The sequence below is a fragment of the Ranitomeya variabilis genome, chromosome 2 (assembly GCF_051348905.1).
Source record: "Ranitomeya variabilis isolate aRanVar5 chromosome 2, aRanVar5.hap1, whole genome shotgun sequence".
NCBI lineage: Eukaryota > Metazoa > Chordata > Amphibia > Anura > Dendrobatidae > Ranitomeya > Ranitomeya variabilis.
In genome coordinates, this window is record NC_135233.1 from 456,355,693 (window position 1) to 456,378,275 (window position 22,583).

Here is a 22,583-nt window from a genome sequence, read left to right on the forward strand (position 1 = left end):
TAGTTCTTCTGCCCCACCTGGCAATCACAAATGCGGTGACTGCAGTATGTGTACTTTTCATAAAACAGATAATCCTGTAAGAATAGGAACTTATACCCACACTGTCAAAGACTTTATAACCTGTAGGAGTAAATTTATTGTATATGTTATCCTGTGCCCCTGCAACCGCTATTATATAGGCAAAACAATTAGGCCATTAATGGTGCGGTTTCGGGAACATTACAATTCAATTCTCACAGGGAAAGGCAGAGTGCGTTTAGTTAAACACATACAGGAACAGCATGCAGGTGATCCGAATGTCCTAAAATTTGCAGGACTAGAAAAGGTAAATTTCCCTAAATATGGTGGGGACCACCACAGGCTTCTCCTGCAGCGAGAAGCCAGGTGGATATTAAGGACCAACGCACAAGGTCCATGGGGTTTAAATGAAAAAATAGATTTATCGGTATTTATCTAATTGAGGCATTCTATTGTTCATTTCCTGAAGTTGCATGACTGAGCGGTGCAGTTCGAGTAAGTTGTTGGTTTTAATTCACACTGGTGCTAAATATGCATGTAAATTTATGTTAATTATTAAGCTGTCTGAATCCCATAAAGGGAAATGACGTTGTAACGCCCACTTCACATGGACCCGTAGAAGCGCATAAGCGTGAAACGGCCGTCGTCCGTCTCGTTGCTGCACATTCCTGCTCCCCTCACAAGCCCAAGCCGTTCACTGTGCCACATCCCAGTGGGGATTTGTATGTTGGAATAAAGATCTGAAGAAATATACGGGGTGAGTGCTGCAATTTTTTTTTTTTTTTTTTTTTTTTTTTTTTTTTTTTTTTTTTTTTTCTTTTTATATAATATATATATATATATATATATTGCTCAAAAAATAAAGGGAACAATAAAATACCACATCCTAGATATCATTGAATTAAATATTCCAATTGCAAATCTATGAAAATGCCTCAAGACAAGGAAATGATGCTCAGAAGTGAGTGTGGCCTCCATGTGCTTGCATGACCTCCCTACAAATGCCTGGGCATGCTCCTGATGAGGTAACGGACATTCTCCTCAGGGATCTCCTTCCAGAGCTGGATTAAAGCAATATTCAACTCCTGGACAGTCTGCGGCGCAACTTAGCATTGGTGGATGGAGTGAGACATGATGTGCCAGATGTGCTCGATTGGATTCAGATCTGGGGAATGGGGGGGCCAGTCCATAGAATTAATGCTTTCATCTTGCAGGAACTGCTGACACACTTCAGCCATAAGAGAATTGTCATGCAGAAGGAACCCAGTGCCCACTGCAAATGCATATTGTCACACAATGGGTCTGGGGATCTCATCCCGATACCTAATGGCAGTCAGTGCACCTCTGGCTAGTACATGGAGGGCTGTGCGGCCCCCCCAAAGAAATCCCTCACACCATTACTGACTCACTGCCAAACCAGTCATGCTGCAGGATGTTGCAGGCAGAACGTTCTCCACGGCGTCTGCAGACTGTCACGTCTTTCACATGTGGTCAGTGTGAACCTGCTCTCATTCGTGAGGAGCACAGGGTGCCAATGTTGAATCTGCCAATCTTTGTGTTCTCTGACAACCGCCCATCGCATTTCACGGTGTTGGGCTGTAAGCTCAACACCCACTTGTGGATGTCGAGCCCTCATATCACCCTCATAGAGACCACTCAGTTTGATCAGACACATGCACATTTGTGGCCTGCTGGAGATCATTTTGCAGGGCTCTGACAGTGCTTCTGTTCCTCCTTGCACAAAGGAGGAGGTAGCAGTCCTGCTGCTGGGTTGTTGCCCTCCTACGGCCCCCTCCATGTCTCCTGGCATCTGCTCCATGCTCTGGACACTGTGCTGACAGACACAGCTACCTTCTTGCCACAGCTCGCTTTGATGTGCCATCCTGGATGAGCTGCACTACCTGAGCAACCTTTGTGGGTTGTTGACACCACCTCATGTTACTGTACCTCTAGGGATGAGAGCAAAATACAAAAGTGACCAAAACAGCAGTCAAAAAGGACGCGGACATATGGTCTGTGGTCACCCCCTGCAGAACCACTCCTTTATAGGGGATGTCTTGCTAATTGCTGATCATTTCTACCTGTTTGCTCCATTTGCACAACAGCAGGAGAAATTCATTCACAATCGGTGTTGCTTCATAACTGGACAGGTTGAGTAACTTGGAGTTGCATTGTGTTGTTTAAGTGTTCCCTTTATTTTTTTGAGCAGAGTATATATTTTTTTCATAAGAAATACACTGCTTGCAATATTCCAGGTAATATAAAACAAAAATTTTTTCAATGTCATAGCATAATTAATTGAAGGGCTTGTCTCAGCATACGGGATCAATGACCTAGCTTCAGGATAAGTCATCAACATTAGATCGGAGGTGGTAACCCACCGATTAACTGTTAGTAGCTACAGTGGCAGCCTGCACAGTTCCACTGAATGTGTAGCAGCTGCTGCCGAGTGCTGCAGAACAGCTCCTATTCTTACTGCGCATGGTTCAAGCCGCATAAATCATCTAACGGGTTTCCCCTTTAAGAATACACAAACTACAATAATGTAAAAAAACAAGAAAAAGTGAAAATAGATCTTGTCATTAGATTTAAAATGATAAAACCAACATAACTTTTGTGGGCATCAAGGCATTGTTCCGGCAAGATCTCCTCAATAAACATTTCTTATACTCACAGAATATGCACACAACAATGCACCAGCAAATCTAATTTTCCTAGCAAATCCTCTGGGTCAGATTTATTTGTGTTCTAAAATGTGCTCACAGGCAGAATCTCCTTGAAATGATAATGCCACGCAACAGTTTTTAGAGTCTCACGAGGATCGGAAAATGTCTCAGGGCCACAAAAGCTCCATGAAAGGCCCTGTCGTACACCACCTACACATGTGAACAGCTAAATGGAGAAGTGTCTCCCTCTTAAATTCGAGAGCAAATTTAGGAAGAACTCGGTACTTATTTCATTGAGATCAAAAATGAAAAATGAGAAATGAGGCACAGTCGTGTCACACAAGACACACGGAGTATGAGGAGGATTCTACTACAAAATCCACCATCAAAAACTTGTTTTAAATACTCCGTGAATAAGCTTCCTAATGATTAAATTGAAAACACAAATAGTCCACATAGCGCTTGAGCCTTTTCTTCAAGTGAACTTTTTTAGTAGGAAAATTCACTTTTTTTTAGGTAAATATTTGTGGATGAAAAATTTAAGTTTTTTGGAGCTTTTTCATTTTCAAATTGTTTTTGCGCATGGGGCATTTTTGCACTTTGATTGAATCAGTAGACAAATCGGGAGCTTAATTTGTAGCAGAAACGCCCTAATTAATTGACATGTTGCTTCTATTTTCACATGGAAAAAAACAAGTAGGGAAAGAAAAAAAAAAAGCGGCACATTAGCGTTTCACATACCAGCTCCCTGTTTATGTGGCCAATGTGGACCGAAACTTTGACTAGTCTGTATTCCCAGATTTACATCCTCTGATTTAATAAAGTCCACAGATTTTCATCGCCAATTCTGGAGTACCTCTGTCTCTTCTCAATGTTCACTGTATATATGTTTTAATTTTAAAATTAATAGGAATATTACAGAAAGAGAATTTGGCTGGTTTTTGAGCATGATTTTGGAGCACGATCTGTGTAAAGATCCAAGTAAAAAGTCAGTGTGAACAATACGCAAGCCAATTTACAGGACAGTAGTTATGAGGGGGTGTACTCCTTGCTCGGGTTCTCCCGAGCCCTCTCGGGTGGTCTCCAAGTATTTGTTAGTGCTCGGAGATTTAGTTTTCATCGCGGCAGCTGAATGATTTACAGCTATTAGCCAGGCTGAGTACATGTGGGGGTTGCCTGGTTGCTAGGGAATCCCCACATGTAATCAAGCTGGCTAGTAGCTGTAAATCATTCAGCTGAGGCGATGAAAACTAAATCTCCGAGCAGTCAAATACTCGGACATCACCCAAGCGTGCTCGGGAAAACCCGAGCAACGAGTACACTCGCTCATCACTACAGGACAGCCATTTTCATCTATACTACGTTTTATTTCTTATTTGGTATCGGGAAAGTACTTAAATGTAAAAAAATAAATAAATCTGGCCTTTCGCATGTAGAAAAAGGTACATTTTCAATAAATATCCATCTATAGGCATAATTTTATTGTTTTAAAACTAGTTACAAAAGAAGGAAAACCATGGGAACTTATTGGGACCCTTCACCGATCCGGAAAATGGGGCTCTGGTTGAAATGAAGCATTGACCTGCCTGGCACACTACGGCTCCATTCATTTGTGTAGGAGACTGGCGAGATAGGCAAGTGCTGTTCTCGGCTACCCCCGGCCTATAGGGTTTATAGTATAGACGGTCGGTGTGTGGGACCATCGCTCCCTTTAAACCGGGCATTCTAGAGCCCTATTCTTGGGATCGATGAAGGACCCATGAATCAAGATACCACCTATCCTGCGGATAAAACGCATTCCCTAAACCCGTTCAACCTAAATATATGCAAATTTTTTTTCACAGTTTCTGTATAAGAAGTGACAAGTCAATCAAGCCAAGCCAGATGGTGGAAAATTGGAGGAAAGCTGCCCAGACTATACTTCTTCCTATGCCAGGGCTCTTCTCACGGTGTCCAGCTAATTAAAACACAGTGTAATGAGGGACCCTGTCGGGATTTGACATGACCGGTAATTCCGGTAGCCCAAAACTAATCATAGGTTCTCTTTAAAAAAAATAAATAAATAAATATGTAAGAAATCTGCCAAGTGTAAATATATCATGAGACTGAAATTCAGCAATGAGAAAACTGGAAGGAAATGTAATAAAATTGTCACAGTAATGTCTCTCCAGGTGAAGTATTCGGTTCAGTTTTGTTTTTTTTCCGAAGTTCAAAATGCGTGGGAATTGCAACATGATCTATGATGACCTCTACCACCATAATTTAGATGCAGGCTGCAGACAAAATACTTAATTCAGAACAATCAATTATCTCTGTGACAAATGAGTGAGTTTTCAGCGAAAGAATAAAGTACCCACTGATAAAGCACCGACAAAACGCGTAAAATGTCCGTCCACAGGGATCGCTAACTATTTTGCTCATCCCCCCCAAAAAAATATCCCAGCAAATAGAGGATTAATTTCTTAATGAGACTTCCCTGAAATCATCCACCAATTTCTAATCCAAACAACATAATTGTTTTTTTTTATCCTCTCATTTCATGGAGCTTGATATTTGCCTTCCATTTCCATAAATGCATTAATGGTCTGAACTCCGACCTTATTTATTCCATAACCCTTATTAATAATAAATACTTGAGGTAAAGATGCAAAAAATCGGACATAGAATATTAAATAAAATGATAATTGTAAAATGGCAACGACAGAGGTTTATAAACAGGAAGAAAGTCTAAAAAAAAAAAAAAGCCAAAATGTGATACTGTGGTATGAAGAGAACAAAAATATGGGTGGGTGTCAGGATTTATTGCAAATCGTTGAGATTAATTGTTTTCTCTGGGTGTCCAGTAGAATGCCATTTTGCTATAGGATCGGAGTAGGAACTAGTCGAGTTCACCAGTACTAGATCGACTACAGAATAATAGTGTTAGGTAGACCAGTTGAGCTAGATCCTTTAAGATTCAGGTCCGGGTGGGCACAAGGAACTCAGGCGCTAATGGAGCAAGTCTCACGGACAGCGAGGACTTGGCACACTCCGGAATCTCAGCAGCAGCAGGACGATGAAGTGGAACCCAGCATGAATGGAAGCATAGCATGCATAGAAGGTGGAACACACCAAACAGAAAAGTCTAGAGACTCAATCCCAACACACAAATGTGTCTAAATGGGCATTAAAGAGATCTAGGGAGATGATGCAATGGATCCACTCCAGATAACCTGCAAAACTCGATGCGGAGCACAGCACAGAGCAGCAGACTGAGGGGAAAGGAACGGAGCCCAGAACAGGCGTGTAGAAAATGGTAACATGCTAAGTGTAGTAAAGTGGTTTCTTTTTAAAGGGTGGTCCACCGCCAATATACCAAATGTAACATCCCAATGTATGTCACTGCATACTATGCAGTAGCATAATGTTGTTATTTCAGGGTCCCCAACTTAAAAACATCAGGCAGATGCCAGCAGGACACTTTTTTGGCATATGTCAGGTCTATAGGGCTTCTGAATACTGTAAACATGGTGTGAAAACTGCATCTCAACTCAGTGAGCATCCCTTTGGTTCTCTAGGCTGCCAATGGAAAAAAATACAATTGAGCAAAAAGATTCACGCTGATCTGGTATGGCATTTAGTCCGATTCTTGGTAGCAGCCGGACCATGGCTGTCTTCACTTGTGCAAGCGTATCTGGCATGATGTCGAGGGGACTAGAAAACTCCAGGGGCACCCCTATATGTTGGGTTGAGATTACCGGTCACAAAACTGATGACGACCCTTGTCTAGCTGCCACTGAGGACAAGACTTGATGCCAGAACGATGCAGAACAAATGCGCTTAATTTTAGAAGGTTCACCATCCACCACATATGATGTTTGGAAGAGAATAATGAAGCATTGGGCAGCTATCACTATCACCCCATATGTTGGGTTGAGATTACCGGCCACAAAAGTGATGACGACCCTTGTCTAGCTGCCGCTGAGGACCAGACTTGATGCCGGAACGGTGCAGAACAAATGTGCTTAATTTTAGACGGTTCACCATCCACCACATATGATGTTTAGAAGAGAATAATGAAGCATTTGGCATTGCCATGAATCTGGTAGAGATTACAAAAATGTGAAAAGGGCCATGGAAGGTATATACAAGGTTTTCATCATTCGCAAAATACCAAGAATACAATTCTTTTTTGTTGTGCCAGCATAAAATAGGCATGGTTTAGACCTAAGACAGGCATGATGTAAGTTACAAGCTCAATAACACCTGGCCGTCCCGAACTGTTCAGTAAAATTAGAGATGCAGCCCATCATGCAGATGAAACCACGCTTAATGCAGCTTCATTAATAAGTGAAAGCTGCCATAGTAATTGCTCTGCCAAAGTTGAAATGAAAAATCATCAGTTTGTTTCTAAAGGAACAGCAGGCTGATGGCTGAATCATTGCGAAGATGCTCCGATTATCCCTCGCCACCACCGATCCTTCTGTTTTAAAAGAAGAGATAAAATATTTTTTAGTAGCGCGAAGCAGTCGACTCCATAAAATGCACCTTTAAAAGAGTAGTCACTGGATACTGAGGCTTTAAAATATTGTTTGAGGAAGAAAAAAAAAAAAGTGCCTTGAAAACGAAGAACATTGGAAGAAGAACCAGCGTTCGAATGATCAAAGGGAGGATTTCGCTACAATCCCATTTCAAGAGTTGGAAGCTTATTAGTTCATCTATGATCTCAATATCATTATGAAAGAAGAAAAATGTGATTGTCTGTGTGGATAACAGGCTCGGATGTGCCAGCCAGGCACAAATTATAAAGAAAAGGTGAGTAAAAAAAAGCAAAAAAAACTCCCACGTGCATAAAGAAGGAAAAAAACCAAAACAACAAAAGATACTTAGATATTTAAAGACTTTATTCTGAAGGCCGCCATGTCTACTTTATTATCGTCAGCCGCGCAAAGTCATCAACCGATTCTTTTTATCTCTCCATTCTCTTTAAATGAGGGACAATAACAGATCGTAGAGGGACCGCAGTATCTTAATTACATCGCAGGCAATTTATCTGAAGGAGCGGCACTGCTGCGAGACAAGGCGTTTAATCAGGACTGTGATCCTACGAGGAGGCTGGTTACAGAAGCAGAAGCTTCCTACTGTATGACCCATTTTTAAATTAAACTCCATAGTAATTAAAATAAAATTATTTTCTGTTGTCTTGTCAACGACTAATTTATAAGGGGTCAATAAGGGCCGGCTTCCGCGGGTTATGCGAGAATGAGGCTAGTCTATGGATAGCGCTGCAAATCAGTCATAACCGGAGATCTCTAGGATTGTACTTCAAGGAACTTGTGTAGACGACAGGTGCCAGAACCGCCACCAGTTGCAGTTCCTGTCCACTCCCGAAACGAATCGATGCTTACGTACCAAAATGTCTTTAAAGCATTAACTGTTATTTCAAAATAAGATAGCACCTATGTAAATGAGGAATCACACCAGCTCTGGGCATTATATGACTTATATTATTAATTTGTGACCTGTTTTTCCTCATGCAGACTTTTTCAGTTGTCTCTGAGCTAGAGTGTGGAGACTAACTGCTATTTTGCCTTCCATACACTGTACAAACAGGTGTGAGATATTCCTGCCTCCAACTATCACATGTTCATATTCATCTACAACATGGAGGACATTTAACAGGGATACTGAGCACTTCAATTTTCAGTTGTCTCTGAGCTAGAGTATGGAGATTAACTGCTATCATGACTTCCATACACTGTACAAACAGGTGAGATATTCCTGCCTTCCTGTCTCCAACTAGAACACGTTCAGATTCAGCTACAGCATTGAGGACATTATACAGTGATACTGAGCAATGTAGATGTGAATCCAGTTCTGGGGCAAGTTAAACACTTACTAGAAAGTAAGCATCTGGATCTGTCTGCGTTTAGGTCCTTTTCATTTCTCTCCTCTCTTCTTAGACATTAATAGGCACCGGTAATCTAAACTCTCACTGAGCTAGCAATTTGTAGATTGATTTTAGTAGTTTTTAAAGAACAAATGATGAGTTTAGGAGTTGAAAAGTAGTGGCTCATAAGTGGAGAAAGAAGCCTTTTTCCTTGATGAGATATATTACAAAGTTTCTTATATTGGCTTGTACTATTGATTTGTTCACATTGTTGAAATGGCAATGACCACGTAAATAAGATTATGAAGCCATCACTTTCACATTAACCATTGGATCTGTCAATATGGACTTTTGAGAGGGGTGAAGAGCAACATCAGCACCAATTTATCACTTGAGAAGCCCAAAGAGGTGTACATCCATTTGAAGGAGGCGAAACCCACCTAACCTCCAACCCAGTGTCATTGCCAATGCTATCCAGACGAGGTACATAGCCCAGGTCTTTTGTGCGATGCATTGATACTCTTGGCATCAGTTATTGCCCCATCTTTGTCCTCATTCTCCACCAATTCCTCGAGTATCTTCAGAGTTTTGCAGCCCCCTGGTCTCCATTTGTAAAAAGGAAAAATTCGATAAAATCGGTGATGTCATCTGGGATTAAGGGACAATACAGTTTAAAAAAATAACAGATAAAAAGTAGCAAAGATAAGCATACGAGATGCACAACAGTACCGCGGCCCCGCTTCTATTATACAGGCCGAGGTTCATGAGTGTCTAATATGTATTGATCACCGATTCCGTGCTCGCTCCATATTGTATTTATCATGATTATTCCGCTCTACGATGTGAAACTACAGAGACCGGAGTAATAGAATTACCACGGGATTCCTTGACAGATCATGTTTCTAAACCTTTTAACTAGTATATTATCTCCAGTAAGGGTCCACATGTTGTGTACTGGTCACAATATAGCCATCTAATGAATACACTGAAGGCAGGACATCGGAGTGGACACTAATTACACAAACTGCTGTCACTTTTACGGTTCTTACATGGAGATCAGGAACTCAGACAAGAAAAGTGGGCAACCAGTCTGCAAGAATGACCACAATCATTGATCATATCTGTGCAGGCAGAGCAATAATACAATTTGTTGAAGATCGTAAAAAACACTAAAATTGTATTGTAGAACCATTTTCTTTTTTTGTCTACTTTAAAGAGAGATGACTGTTGAAACCAAGCTCAGGCGCTCGGTGCACCCCTGGCGTGACCAAACATTTACGTGCACCTTCCCACTTGCTTGTTTTCCCATCTATCTCCGCCGATCTCTGCATGTATAAAACCAGAGCTGTCAATCAAAGAAGAGGGTGGGAGTGGAGATGGATGGAAAACAAGTAGGATGGAAGGCACACTTTCACGTCTGGCCACACCAAGGGTGCACCGAGTGCCGATGCTTGGATTGAACAGCACAGAATGGAATTTTTAAAGTTTCTCTGTCTACTTTAAAATGGACTGTCAGCACAGAATAACTGTTCAAACCAATTACAGGCACTCTGTGCACCCTTAGCGTAGTCAAATATTTAAGTACACCTTCCCACCTCGTTTTTCAGCTATCTCCGCCCCCCTCTTTGATTGACAGCTCTGGCTTTATAGATCCTGACAAGGGCGGAGATAGAAGAAAAACAAGTAGATTGGAAGATTAACTTAAATTTTTGGCCATGCCAACGGGGCACAGAGTGCATGTGCTTGGTTTGAACAGTAATTCTGTGCTGACAAACGTCTTTTGAATAGGGGGCATTCCTGTAGTTTCAGTTTAAGCAGTACATAAGGATGATAGGGCCCTGCGTAGTGAACCAAAGCATTGGCTCAGTCGGTTTATCCCCCTCCATGCACTTTAAGGTTGTGGCCAAAAGTATTGACACCCCTGCAATTCTGTCAGATAATACTCAGTTTCTTCCTGAAAATGATTGCAAATACATTCTTTGGTATTATCGTCATTTATTTTGTCTTAAATGAAAAAACACAAAAGAGAATGAAGCAAAAAGCAAAACATTGATCATTTCACACAAAACTCCAAAAATGGGCCAGACAAAAGTATTGGCACCCTCAGCCTAATACTTGGTTGCACAACCTTTAGCCAAAATAACTGCGACCAACCGCTTCCGGTAACCATCAATGAGTTTCTTACAATGCTCTGCTGGAATTTTAGACCATTCTTCTTTGGCAAACTGCTCCAGGTCCCTGATATTTGAAGGGTGCCTTCTCCAAACTGTCATTGTTAGATCTCTCCACAGGTGTTCTATGGGATTCAGGTCTGGACTCATTGTTGGCCACCTTAGAAGTCTCCAGTGCTTTCTCTCAAACCATTTTCTAATGCTTTTTGAAGTGTGTTTTGGGTCATTGTCCTGCTGGAAGACCCATGACCTCTGAGGGAGACCCAGCTTTCTCACACTAGGCCCTACATTATGCTGTAAAATTTGTTGGTAGTCTTCAGACTTCATAATGCCATGCACACGGTCAAGCAGTCCAGTGCCAGAGGCAGCAAAGCAACCCCAAAACATCAGGGAACCTCCGCCATGTTTGACTGTAGGGACTGTGTTCTTTTCTTTGAATGCCTCTTTTTTTCTCCTGTAAACTCTATGTTGATGCCTTTGCCCAAAAAGCTCTACTTTTGTCTCATCTGACCAGAGAACATTCTTCCAAAATGTTTTGGGCTTTTTCAGGTAAGTTTTGGCAAACTCCAGCCTGGCTTTTTTATGTCTCGGGGTAAGAAGTGGGGTCTTCCTGGCTCTCCTACCATCCAGTCCCTTTTCATTCAGACGCCGACAGATAGTGCTGGTTGACACTGTTGTACCCTCGGACTGCAGGGCAGCTTGAACTTGTTTGGATGTTAGTCGAGGTTCTTTATCCAACATCCCGCACAATCGTGCATTGAAATCTCTTGTCAATTTTTCTTTTCCGTCCACATCTAGGGAAGTTAGCCACAGTGCCATGGGCTTTAAACTTCTTGACGACACTGCGCACGGTAGACACAGGAACATTCAGGTCTTTGGAGATGGACTTGTAGCCTTGAGATTGCTCATGCTTCCTCACAATTTGGTTTCTCAAGTCCTCAGACAGTTCTTTGGTCTTCTTTCTTTTCTCCATGCTCAATGTGGTACACACAAGGACACAGGACAGAGGTTGAGTCAACTTTAATCCATGTCAACTGGCTGCAAGTGTGATTTAGCTATTGCCAACACCTGTTAGGTGCCACAGGTAAGTTACAGGTGCTGGTAATTACACAAATTAGAGAAGCATCACATGATTTTTCGAACAGTGCCAATACTTTTGTCCACCCCCTTTTTTATGTTTGGTGTGGAATTATATCTAATTTGGCTTTAGGACAATTCTTTTTGTGTTTTTTTATTTAAGACAAATTAAATGAAGATAATAGTACCAAAGAATTTGTGTTTGCAATCATTTTCAGGAAGAAACTGAGTATTATCTGACAGAATTGCAGGGATGTTAATACTTTTGGCCACAACTGTAGCTATTGAAGGAACGATGATTTCGCTGTCACGAGTGTGTCCTGTCCTCCGGGGAGATCTGGAGTTAGGCGATCATTGCGTATTGTGAATCGCAGATCTTCCATTTAGCCTGTGTGTTTAGTTCCTCTTATTAAATGGACTTTGTTTCCTTTGGCGCTGAAGAGGTTAAGAACTCTTTGTATGCTGGTTGGAGACATGCAGCTCCATCTCACAGCTGCTCCTGACCTGCTCATTTTCTCTCTCTATAAAGACTGGAAAGAAATTCACATCCCCGCCTGTTAAAATTTACTTTCTTACTTCCTGGCTTGCTGGAGTTGATGTGCTGATGTTGGAGTTCACAGTAGCTGCTGGAGATTATTGTATGCTCCTTTTGGGTATATGCTTTCTCCATTATCCTATTCCTATTTGGTTTCTACCTTCCTATCCTTCTCTTTATTCCTCTCTACCCTTGGTGAGTGTTTTTGTATGCAAGTTCTTTTTCTTGTCCCAGTTTGTCTTACGCGTTTATACACCAACATATCTGTCCCAGGCCACCTGGGAGAGGGGACAGCTTAGGACATTAACAGGAGCATAGTAAGGTCAAAGACTCAGTCCTCTTTACCTTCAACAATACCCCCGGTACAGGGATAGTTAGGGTCCCAGCTCGAGGGACAGTTTGAGGCCCAACTTCCTTACCGAAGACCGTCACAGTGTGACACTCTTCAATCGTTCGCCCGGCAGCCATCTACCCAGACTATTCCACCCACAGGAGCCTAAGGCTCCCTGCTCTACCACAAGATCCAACCACATTACTGCCATCTCGACTCCAATGGATACAGTTTGAAGTGACGCTCGCCTGGAGATCAGAGGCCCTCAGCCAGAAGTCCAGGCCAAGTGGAGTGCACCGGATCTTGAGTTCTATCCACACCATGCCGTACCATCCTTTACACAATGAATGCAGCCAACCACTGGCCTCATGGCTAATGCCGGCATGTAAGGTACCGCTAGGAAATAGAGAAACATTTTTAGTATCGCTCCATGCTCCGGATTTATACATCATCTGATGTTCTATGGGGTCTTGACCGAGGTCTAATAGCTTCATAAGCAGAAATGGCAAAGATCCAACTGATGATGGGAACATAACGGGAGGTCTGGTTTTACAGCCCCGACGCTCATACCACCCCGTTTCCAGCCTCCTTCCCTGATTTCAGCTCATTCCGCACTGATTTTGCTCCTCCTTAGAATAACACGGAGGAGCACTGATGAGCCTGTCCAGGGAGTGGTATATATATATATATATTCCGGCCACGTCGGTGTGTTTATCTCACGGTGTCTGAGAGAGAGCGCTGCACGGTTCAAATGTGAAATAAACTCAGGGCAGGCTCTTAAATTACAGCTTCCTGCTACAAGGCGACTCTCTAATATGAAGCCAAGACGCGTCGGCAGGAATATTAAGGAGATGCGAGCAGGGATATTCTTTTCTTATGTCAGAAATTTATGGATTGTTTTAAAACCAGTGAAGAGAGTGAGGCTAAAGAGGAGAAGATACAGATTAAGTCAAAAGGATCTAGATGGCAATGCAGGAAAAAAAATGGAAAGGAGACTAAATACCGAGACCCGAAGATATGTCAGAGTTTCATATAATACTCACAGGGGAGCGATACATAATAAACAGCAGACGGAAAAAACAGCCAAGGTTCTTAGAGATAACATAAAAATCATGGAAATATAAAAATAAAGAAGGAAAAGAAAAGAGGAGAAATGTACAAGAACAAGAAGACCATAGAATGTCGAGTCAAAGCCGTATTTCCTTCCCAATAAATAATGCCATATCGCTCAGATGACTCAAAAGTTATGGATACCTTCGAAAAAAACAATTTTATATATTTTAGGTGCTACAATTAACAAAATTGCACCAACTTTAAGTCTGCAATCTTCATAACCTTATCAAGTGATATAGAGTTGGGATTGACCCTGTCAGTAATATAGGCGGAGTGTGTATGCTGTTTTCAATGCTCATATATCGGCATTCAGCACTGATTTCCTCTTCATGTGTTTCCTCCTTTCTACCGTGTTGTTTTCACCATAATATGCGTCAGGGAACACGATGCATTTTCGGGCGGATTCTGTCTGGAAACAGCCTGAAAAAGTGCTGAAACTGTAAAAATAATGAACATATGCACTGCAAAGTCAAAACGACTTGTGCGCATGTTCCGTCTTTTGTAACTTTTTTTTACCAATTTAGGCTTTGTAAGCCGTGAAGCGACAAAAAGAACCGACATGTCAATTGTTCAGACAGCTTCTGCATGGACATGGTGGCAAAAACACTGCCGGTGTTTTCCTTAAGTATCTTCCGCTTTAAAAAAAGATGCGGGAACAATGGTGACGCCGTGTGCACACACTTAAACAGAGATCTGGCCCAAAGTTTGAGTCTGCACTACTGAGAAATTTTCATTTTGAAATCCTCTATTATTAGCCATAAATGCACATTTGCAGGTGTTTAATGGGAAACAGACAGCTGATGAATGCTGCCCGATCTACAGGCAGCCAGTATCACACACTGGCTGTATGAGTTTAGCCATTTATGCAGCCTTTCAGATGAAAAAAACTCTTTAAAAGCCACCGCGGACAGAGCCGAACAGGAGAGTAGTCAGAAAGGTGGCTCAGTGGTTAGCACTGCAGCTTCGCAGCACTGGGGTTGATGGGATCAAATCCCACCAAGGACAACATCTGCAAGGAGTTTGTATGTTCTCCCCGTGTTTGCGTCGGTTTCCTCTGGCTTCTCCGGTTTCCTCCCACTCTCCATAGACATACTGATAAGGAATGTAGATTGTGAGCCCCAATGGAGACAGCGATGATAATGTCTGTAAAGCGCTGTGGAATTAATGGCGCTATATAAGAGTACAATAAACAAAAAAAAGCCGGTATCCAAAGTCTTTTCCCCATCTGCTCCCCTTTAACAACAGGTCTTTTGCTGTGCGAGCATGGGGAGAGACCTGTCAATCACTGGCAGCAGGCGTGGAGAAGGTGTGGACTGAGCCGCAAGGGAGACTGGACGGAAAGGCGGCTTTCATCATGTGTTTTTAAACATTTTAGAGTAAAATATTCATGGCTGAATACATGTTGGATCAGCTGTCAGGTTCCCTTAAAGCAAAGAGAGTTCATGGTATTGGGGTGACTTAATATCACCCCATGATCAGTAGGGGGGTTCAGACCTCCAATACCCCCCACCGAATGAATGGGGTGTTAGTGAGTACAATTGATCACCGTTACATTTGCTGTCTATGGGAGCTGTGGTCACCTATGCAGAATACCACTCTAACCACAAGAACCAGTTCTCAAAGTCTTGAGGGACTTTTGGGAGTCCCGGAGTCCAGACCTCTGCGATTATACATTAAACTACTACCAAATTAAGGAGTTAACTTGATTTAAGCAAAAAAAAAAAAAAAAAGAAGATCAGCAGGACCCTGACCCTGGTCCGGCATCTACATCCGCACTCCACGGCTATAGGACCAAGGTCCTGTGACCATCCACAAGCGGCACTGGAATGCCGACATCTTGGGCGCCTCTTCTCACTACGAGGTCCTTGCGGTATTACGCAACATAACATTGTGGGGGACTAATAACTTAACAAGACCGCCATGATGCCGGCATGCAAGTGCCGACTGAGAAAGTTCTCAGGGCCTCGAAAATTTGCCAGTGTGGATGCCGGAATAGGATCCTGTTGATCTTAGTTTTTTGGGTTATCCTTTTAAAAATGTTAAAACTGTCAGTTTTGTAAGTTCCTTCATTTATTACTAAGAGATTTTTTTTTCTTCTTTTACTATGGTGACAGCATTTTGTAATTTTTCAAAAAATGGAATATTCTTTATCAACCATATTTCTGGCACAATAAGGGCGAATACACACAAGATCACGGGGGACCGTCTTCTTGATGCCCGTGAACCGTAGAGCCACGTCTCGCTCCGTTCTTGCATGCAGTGTCGTGTCTGTGTACACACAATCATCGCACCTCTGGAATGAATTTGCCGAGAACAGCTTCGAGCACACAAGCTCCGTACAGGAGGTGAGCGCCTTGTGAGCAGATCCAGGGGGAATGCAGATGGAATAACAACTACCAGGGTCCTTCGTGGTCATGCTTCGCTTTGGGCAGGTTACAGACTACAAAACCGAAACACCGTGTGGGGCACATGGAGCTTTCTCCTAAGCAGAGCTGATCCGCCGTGCTGATCTCCCAAGCCGAAGGATCGTTTCTTCTAACCTCTAATAAAACGTTTATTTCATATTTTCCTGCACAATTGTAAAGCCAAAATGACTGGAGAATTCCCGATGCGCCCTATGGGCACCGTAGGTTTCTGCCCATAAATAGCAGTAAATGAACATATAACCAAATCGGAAGGAGAAAGTTTACAGCCTTTTTACACAGTGGGTTGCTGTATGGGGACATACGAGAGCTAATGCAATGATTCGGTCAACATACAGTCTGAATATGGACGACAGGGAAGACGTGCTGCCGACAAAGATGATGTTTAGGCAGGTTGGGTAATCGATGCCATGTTTTTACAGGGCAAGAATTCAGTCAATGAAGTCCGTGTGAAAGGGCCAACGAGAAAAGATCTGACACGGATCGGCTACAGGCAGCCTGCCATGAAGAGGTTTCCCAAGCTTAAGATACTGATCACCTAGCCCTAAAGGTAGGTCACCAATATTGGATGCGCGTGGGCCGACATCCAGTTATCACTCTCACCGATTGGCCGTTTTCAGCTCCGGTAGCTGGTTGTAAATACAGATGAACAGTACAGCGCCGATCACCGTGTAGTGGTCATTCCCGCGAACTGCAGCCGTAAATAGGACTGAGTTGCAGTACTTGCGAATGACCACTACACAGTGATCGGCGCTGTACCATTCATCTGTATTTACATCCAGCTACCGAAGCTGAAAACGGCCAATCGGTGGGAGTGCTAATTCACTGATTTACATACAGCCGCCAGAGCTGAAAGCATCTGATTGGTGGGTGTGCTGGGCATCGGACACCTGCTAGGCTGATACTGGTTATTTATAAGTGTTTGAAACCCCATTATTATCTCCAGTCACCCACTTTTTTCTATGTCTAGCATGAGGGTGGTTACAATTAAAGTGGTTGTCCACTATTTGGACAAACCCCTCCTGAATTTCTATCTTTCCACCAAGTAAAATAAAAACATCTCTACTCACCACTAGTTTAGGTGCCATTCCCACGGTATCGGCACTGGCTCTCCTGGGGATCTCGTCAAACAATAATCCAATCAAGACAATGAGCGAAGTCAGAGCTGCTGCTGCCCTTTCACTTCCTCCGGATGTCAATCAGGTCTGTAGGAGATTTCTGCTGATTGGATGCAGATATCGCGTCACGTCAATGTCACGCGATCCCCAAGAGAAACATTGGGATTCTGAAGGGGCCGTCCTAGTTGTGGACAACTACTTTCGTGACTATTTAAAGGGTTCCGGAAATAAGCAACAACTTCTAGATCGGTGAGGGTCCAACCAAAAATAAGAACCGGTGATTTCTGTCCTCCCTTTCAATACTTAATCGCTGCTCCATTCATTACTCCCCATGGGACTGAAGTAGACTGCAGAGTAGTCTTGGGCCAACCCCCCGGCAGTCTCGGGCCACCCCCGGCAGTCTCAGGCCAACCCCCCGGCAGCCTCGGGCCACCCCACGGCAGTCTTGGGCCATCCCCCGGCAGTCTCGAGCCACCTCCCCAGCAGTCTTGGGCTACCCCACCCCCACCCGGCAGCCTCGGGCCACCCCGACAGTCTAGGGCCACCCCCCCGGCAGTCTAGGGCCACCCCCCCGGCAGCCTCGGGCCACCCCCCCCCGCAGCCTCGGGCCACCCCCCAGGAGTATTCTAGAGAAAGAAATGCAGTTGCGGTCTAGCAAGTGAACTGAAGCTCCATTCAAGCAAAAGACAGAAGTCACCGATTTTGGCTCATAGGTCAGACCCCCACCAATGTAGAACACAGGTCTTCTTACTAGAACACACCGTGAATATATACAGTTATTATTATATAAAGTCCTTTGAGTGACATGATGCATGACAACATCATTGCTGAAGAAATTTTAAACTCCTCCGTGGCTTGGTGTGGTTGCATTTGCGTTTCTCTACTAATAATCAAGCGATTCTGATAACACCATTAAGGAATTGCAGTTTATACAATTCTCTGTAAGAAAGCAGATGGCTGGCTCTTTGCACGCAGTCCTATGGAACTCCAGATAACAGATTTTGAGGTCACGGCATACTTTACTAAATGACAAACGGAATTCTGCTACATCAGCAAGTTCTAGGTAAAAAATGCATTCATAAACTAAATTTGGCATCATTTTATAGGAAAATCCTAAGAACTTTCTCCCCGACTTCTTGCATTAATACTTATTTTGTTGGTTTTTGCTTTTTTTTTTTAATCCAGAAAATGGTCACCTGGGAGTTGAACATTGCAAGCGACTGATTCTTTATTTCTTTATAGCTCTGGCTGTCAGAAATCTTCATCCTTTTAGGTCTAAATCCTTCTACAGACATTCACAAAAAGTCTTATCTTTTACCCACTAGGTGAAGCATCCCGCATATATAACCTGTCAGATTAGAAAGTAAATCTTCTTAGCTAGCGTGGAAGAGGCATGAAATAATTAGTGGATGGGTTGACGCGCGCCGGGGCTGGGCCTCACACACTGCTCTTTTTATGAGCACAAGGAATGGATCGCTCAGTGCTGGAGGATACAGGTCAAACGGTCCTGGTAAATCCTGGTTCTACATTATTGATTGACTGGTCCTGATGCTGACTAATGCTCACAACTAGTGATGAGCGAGTGTACTCGTTGCTCGGGTTTTCCCGAGCATGCTCGGGTGACCTCCGAGTATTTGTTAGTGTTCGGAGATTTAGTTTTCATCGCGGCAGCTGAATGATTTACAGCTACTAGCCAGCATAAGTACATGTGGGGGTTGCATGGTTGCTAGGGAATCCCCACATGTGATCAAGCTGGCTAGTAGCTGTAAATCATTCAGCTGATGCGATGAAAACTAAATCTCCGAACACTAACAAATACTCGAAGGTCACCCGAGCGTGCTGGGGAAAACCCAAGCAACGAGTATACTCGCTCATCACAACTCACAACTAAAACATAAAAAAATCCTACTGAGAAAACAAAAAACACAAAACAGGACATACTGCAATGCTTGTGTCATTCAGCTATCAGTTTGGAAAGTTCCTCTAAAGAACACACTTGTATTGACAAGTGCACCCAAGTGTAAGCGAGCACATAAAGCATGTGGATACAAAAACATTACAGTACAAAGAGTTTGACAAAAAATGCCTGAGAGAGAAGTTTTTTTTCTTAGGCAACAACCAATGGATTTAAAGAGGATCTGACAGCACAAAATAACTGTTCAAACCTAGCACGGGCACCCAGTGCACCCTTGGTGTGGCCAAGCAGTTCAGCGCATCATCCCACCTACTTGTTTTCCTTCTTTTACCGCCCTTCTTTTCCTTGATTGACAGCTTTGAATTTACAGGAGCCAAAGAAGGGCAGAGAAAATAAGTAGTTGCTTTGCATGAATAGTTATTTTGTGCCGACAGATTTTTTATTATAAGCACGTAATAGTTTTTTTCCTCCTCTTCTGCTCTTAGGTTACTCTTATAAAATTCTAAACAACCTGTTTAAATCCATCCTCAGTCTCACACTACAAATGTCACAATAAAGGCTAAATGCATAATTAAAGGGATTGTCTACTACTTGGACAATCCCTTCATAAATGCAAAAGGGACCGTGGTAAATACTCAACTCCTGGACCACTGATGATCCAGCGATGCTGGATCCACGTCAGCCGATGCTCAAGTGACATTGTTATGTCATAAGTGATGCAGCCCATCAATGGCCACTGATTGACTGCAGCGCTTGCGCAACAATTTCACACAAGTGTCGATAAATGCAGTACAGGCAATGCTGCAATGGTGTCAAACTGGGAGGTGATTGTATCGTGGTTATTTTTTCTAGTGGCTCTCATATTTACAAAAGGGTTGTCCAAGTAGTGTTCGATATTGAGGATAGATCATCAATATCAGTAGTGATTCTCAATAAAATAAGGTAAGGATATCACATTGGCTCAGTGGTTAGCATGATGGCTCAGTGGTTATCACTTTACAGCGCTGGGGTCCTGGGCCTAAATCCCACCAAGGACAACATCTGAAAAGAGTTTGTATGTTCTCCCCATGTTTGGAGGATGGGAGGAAACCAGAGAAAACCCACCCAAAGACATACTGATCGGGAATGTAGATTGTGAGCCTCAATGGGGACAGCGATGATAAAGTGCTGCAGAATATGATGGTGCTATAGAAGCAAAGCATAATCTAAAAATTATATCACAAATGCATAGCTAAAATACCAGGTGTCCATCTTTTGAAAGCTTTCTGGCATGGTTCCTTTGATTCCCAGTCTCATGTACCTCTATAAAAGGACTGACTTCTACATTGGTGGTCAGAAGAATTCCCCCTGCTCTTTTATAAACAAGCTGAAAGCAGAAGTGTCTCAGATTAACAACAGAGAAGTACGAGAAGATGGCAGATGTTCTTCAGAAATGGAGAGGAAACTGGGAAATCCGAGAAGCCATGGCAGAAACATGGAGAAGTAGGGCACCCGGCATTCCAATTATACGTTATGTACTTGTGATTTTTGTTTTTTAATGCAGAAACACTACTTTTATATCGAGGACCTATCCTTGGGAGAAGTCATCAATATCAGACTGCAGGGGTCAGACATCTGACTCACCCATCAATCAGTTGTCGTTAACTCTGCCGGAATACGGATGCAGACAAAAATAACGCAGATTCATCCACAGAGTTTCAATTGAGTAGGAAAGGAGCCGAAGTTCTGGTCAAAAGGCACTAAACGGCAAAGTGAGCTGTACGGTTCCATGTGGCCGTCATCTAAGCCAATAACAGCTTGTCTAGGGGAGTGCCGGTTGTCGGATCTCCACTAGTGATGAGCGAGTGTGGTTGGAGCGGACCAAGTAACTTCGGCATACTATGATCGACGGCCACAACACATGCAGGGATTGCCTGTTTTTTTTACTCAATCCCTGTATGTGCTGCAGCTGTCGAACAGCCTCCAGACATGTTGGCACACGAGCATGCTCAGATAACACACTTTTATCCAAGCACATTTGCTCATCACCAATCTCCACCAATCTACATATCTTCTGGTGGTTGTCTGGGACTTTTAGATTGAAGGCCTATCCTCAGGATAGGTCGTCAGTATCTGATCCGTGGTGGTGTGACGCCAGACAACCCTGACGATCAGCTATTCAGTTGACGGAGCTGTAAAGCTCCACAACTAAGCACATCTGGCACCAGGAACAGCTGATCGGCGGAGGTGCTGGATGTTGTATTGGTTGTTAGATCTCCACCAATCTACCTATCTTTTAGAATGAAGGCCTATCTCCAGGATAGGTCATCAGTATCTGATAAGTGGTGGTGAGATACTTGACAACCCTGGTGATCCGCTGTGAAGCTCCACAGCTAAGCACATCTAGCATTAGGAAGAGCTGATCGGCATAGATGCTGGATGTTGTACCAGTTATCAGATCTCCACCAATCTACCCATCTTCTGGGGATTGTCCAAGACTTTTAGATTGATGGCCTATCATCAGGACAGGTCATCAATATCTGATCAGTTGAGGTGAGCCACCACACAACCCCAATCTCCTATGCAGTTGATGGAGCTCTGAAGCTCCACAACAAAGCACATCTGGCACCGGGAGGTGCTGGATATTGTACCGGTTGTCGGATCTCCACCAATCTACCTATCTTCTGAGGGTTGTCTGGGACTTTTAGATTGATGGCCTATCCACAGCATTGGTCATCAATATCTGATCAGTGGTGGTGAGAAGCCAGACAACCCTACCAATCAGCTATGCAGTTGACGGAGCAGTAAAGCTGATCGGCGAGGATGCTGGATGTCGTACCGCCACCGATTAGATATTAGTGACCTTTCCTAAGGTTTGGCCATAAATATAGAAGTCAAGGACAAATACTTTAAGGATAAGTCATCAGTCTCAGAACACTACTGGAGCGTAAATGGAAGACATCATAGGATCTAAGAGTAGTTTTGAGCCTATAGCAGAAAACAGTTTTTCCCATGAATTATCCTAATCTTGGGTCCGGTGTGAGGTCTTCACAAAAAGCAGGACATTATCTGAAGTACGCTCTTTAATATTCATTCTACTTGTCACAGAATTTTAGCTGACACAGATCAAACCCTGGATGTAAAAGGGAAAGAGCCCTTTGCACCTTTAAAAGTCTATTAACAGCCTTGGCCTTCAGCTGTAAAGCGTCTTTTCCTATCTCTAGGCAACTGACGCTGTAAATATCTCTGATCCCGCTGAACATTGAACGCTTTATGGCCCATCACAGCACCCCAGGAATGTCGCCATCTAGAAAGACTCGTCGAAAAACCAAGGAGTTTTAAACTTGTGATTTTAAAAGAAGAAGAAA

General features: G+C 43.1%; 1 protein-coding gene across 3 annotated transcripts in view; it reads right to left on the reverse strand.

The window, feature by feature from the left end:
• PC (pyruvate carboxylase) overlaps positions 1-22,583 on the reverse strand; it is a 473,285-nt gene that overhangs the window by 143,965 nt on the left and 306,737 nt on the right. The window lies entirely within an intron of this gene.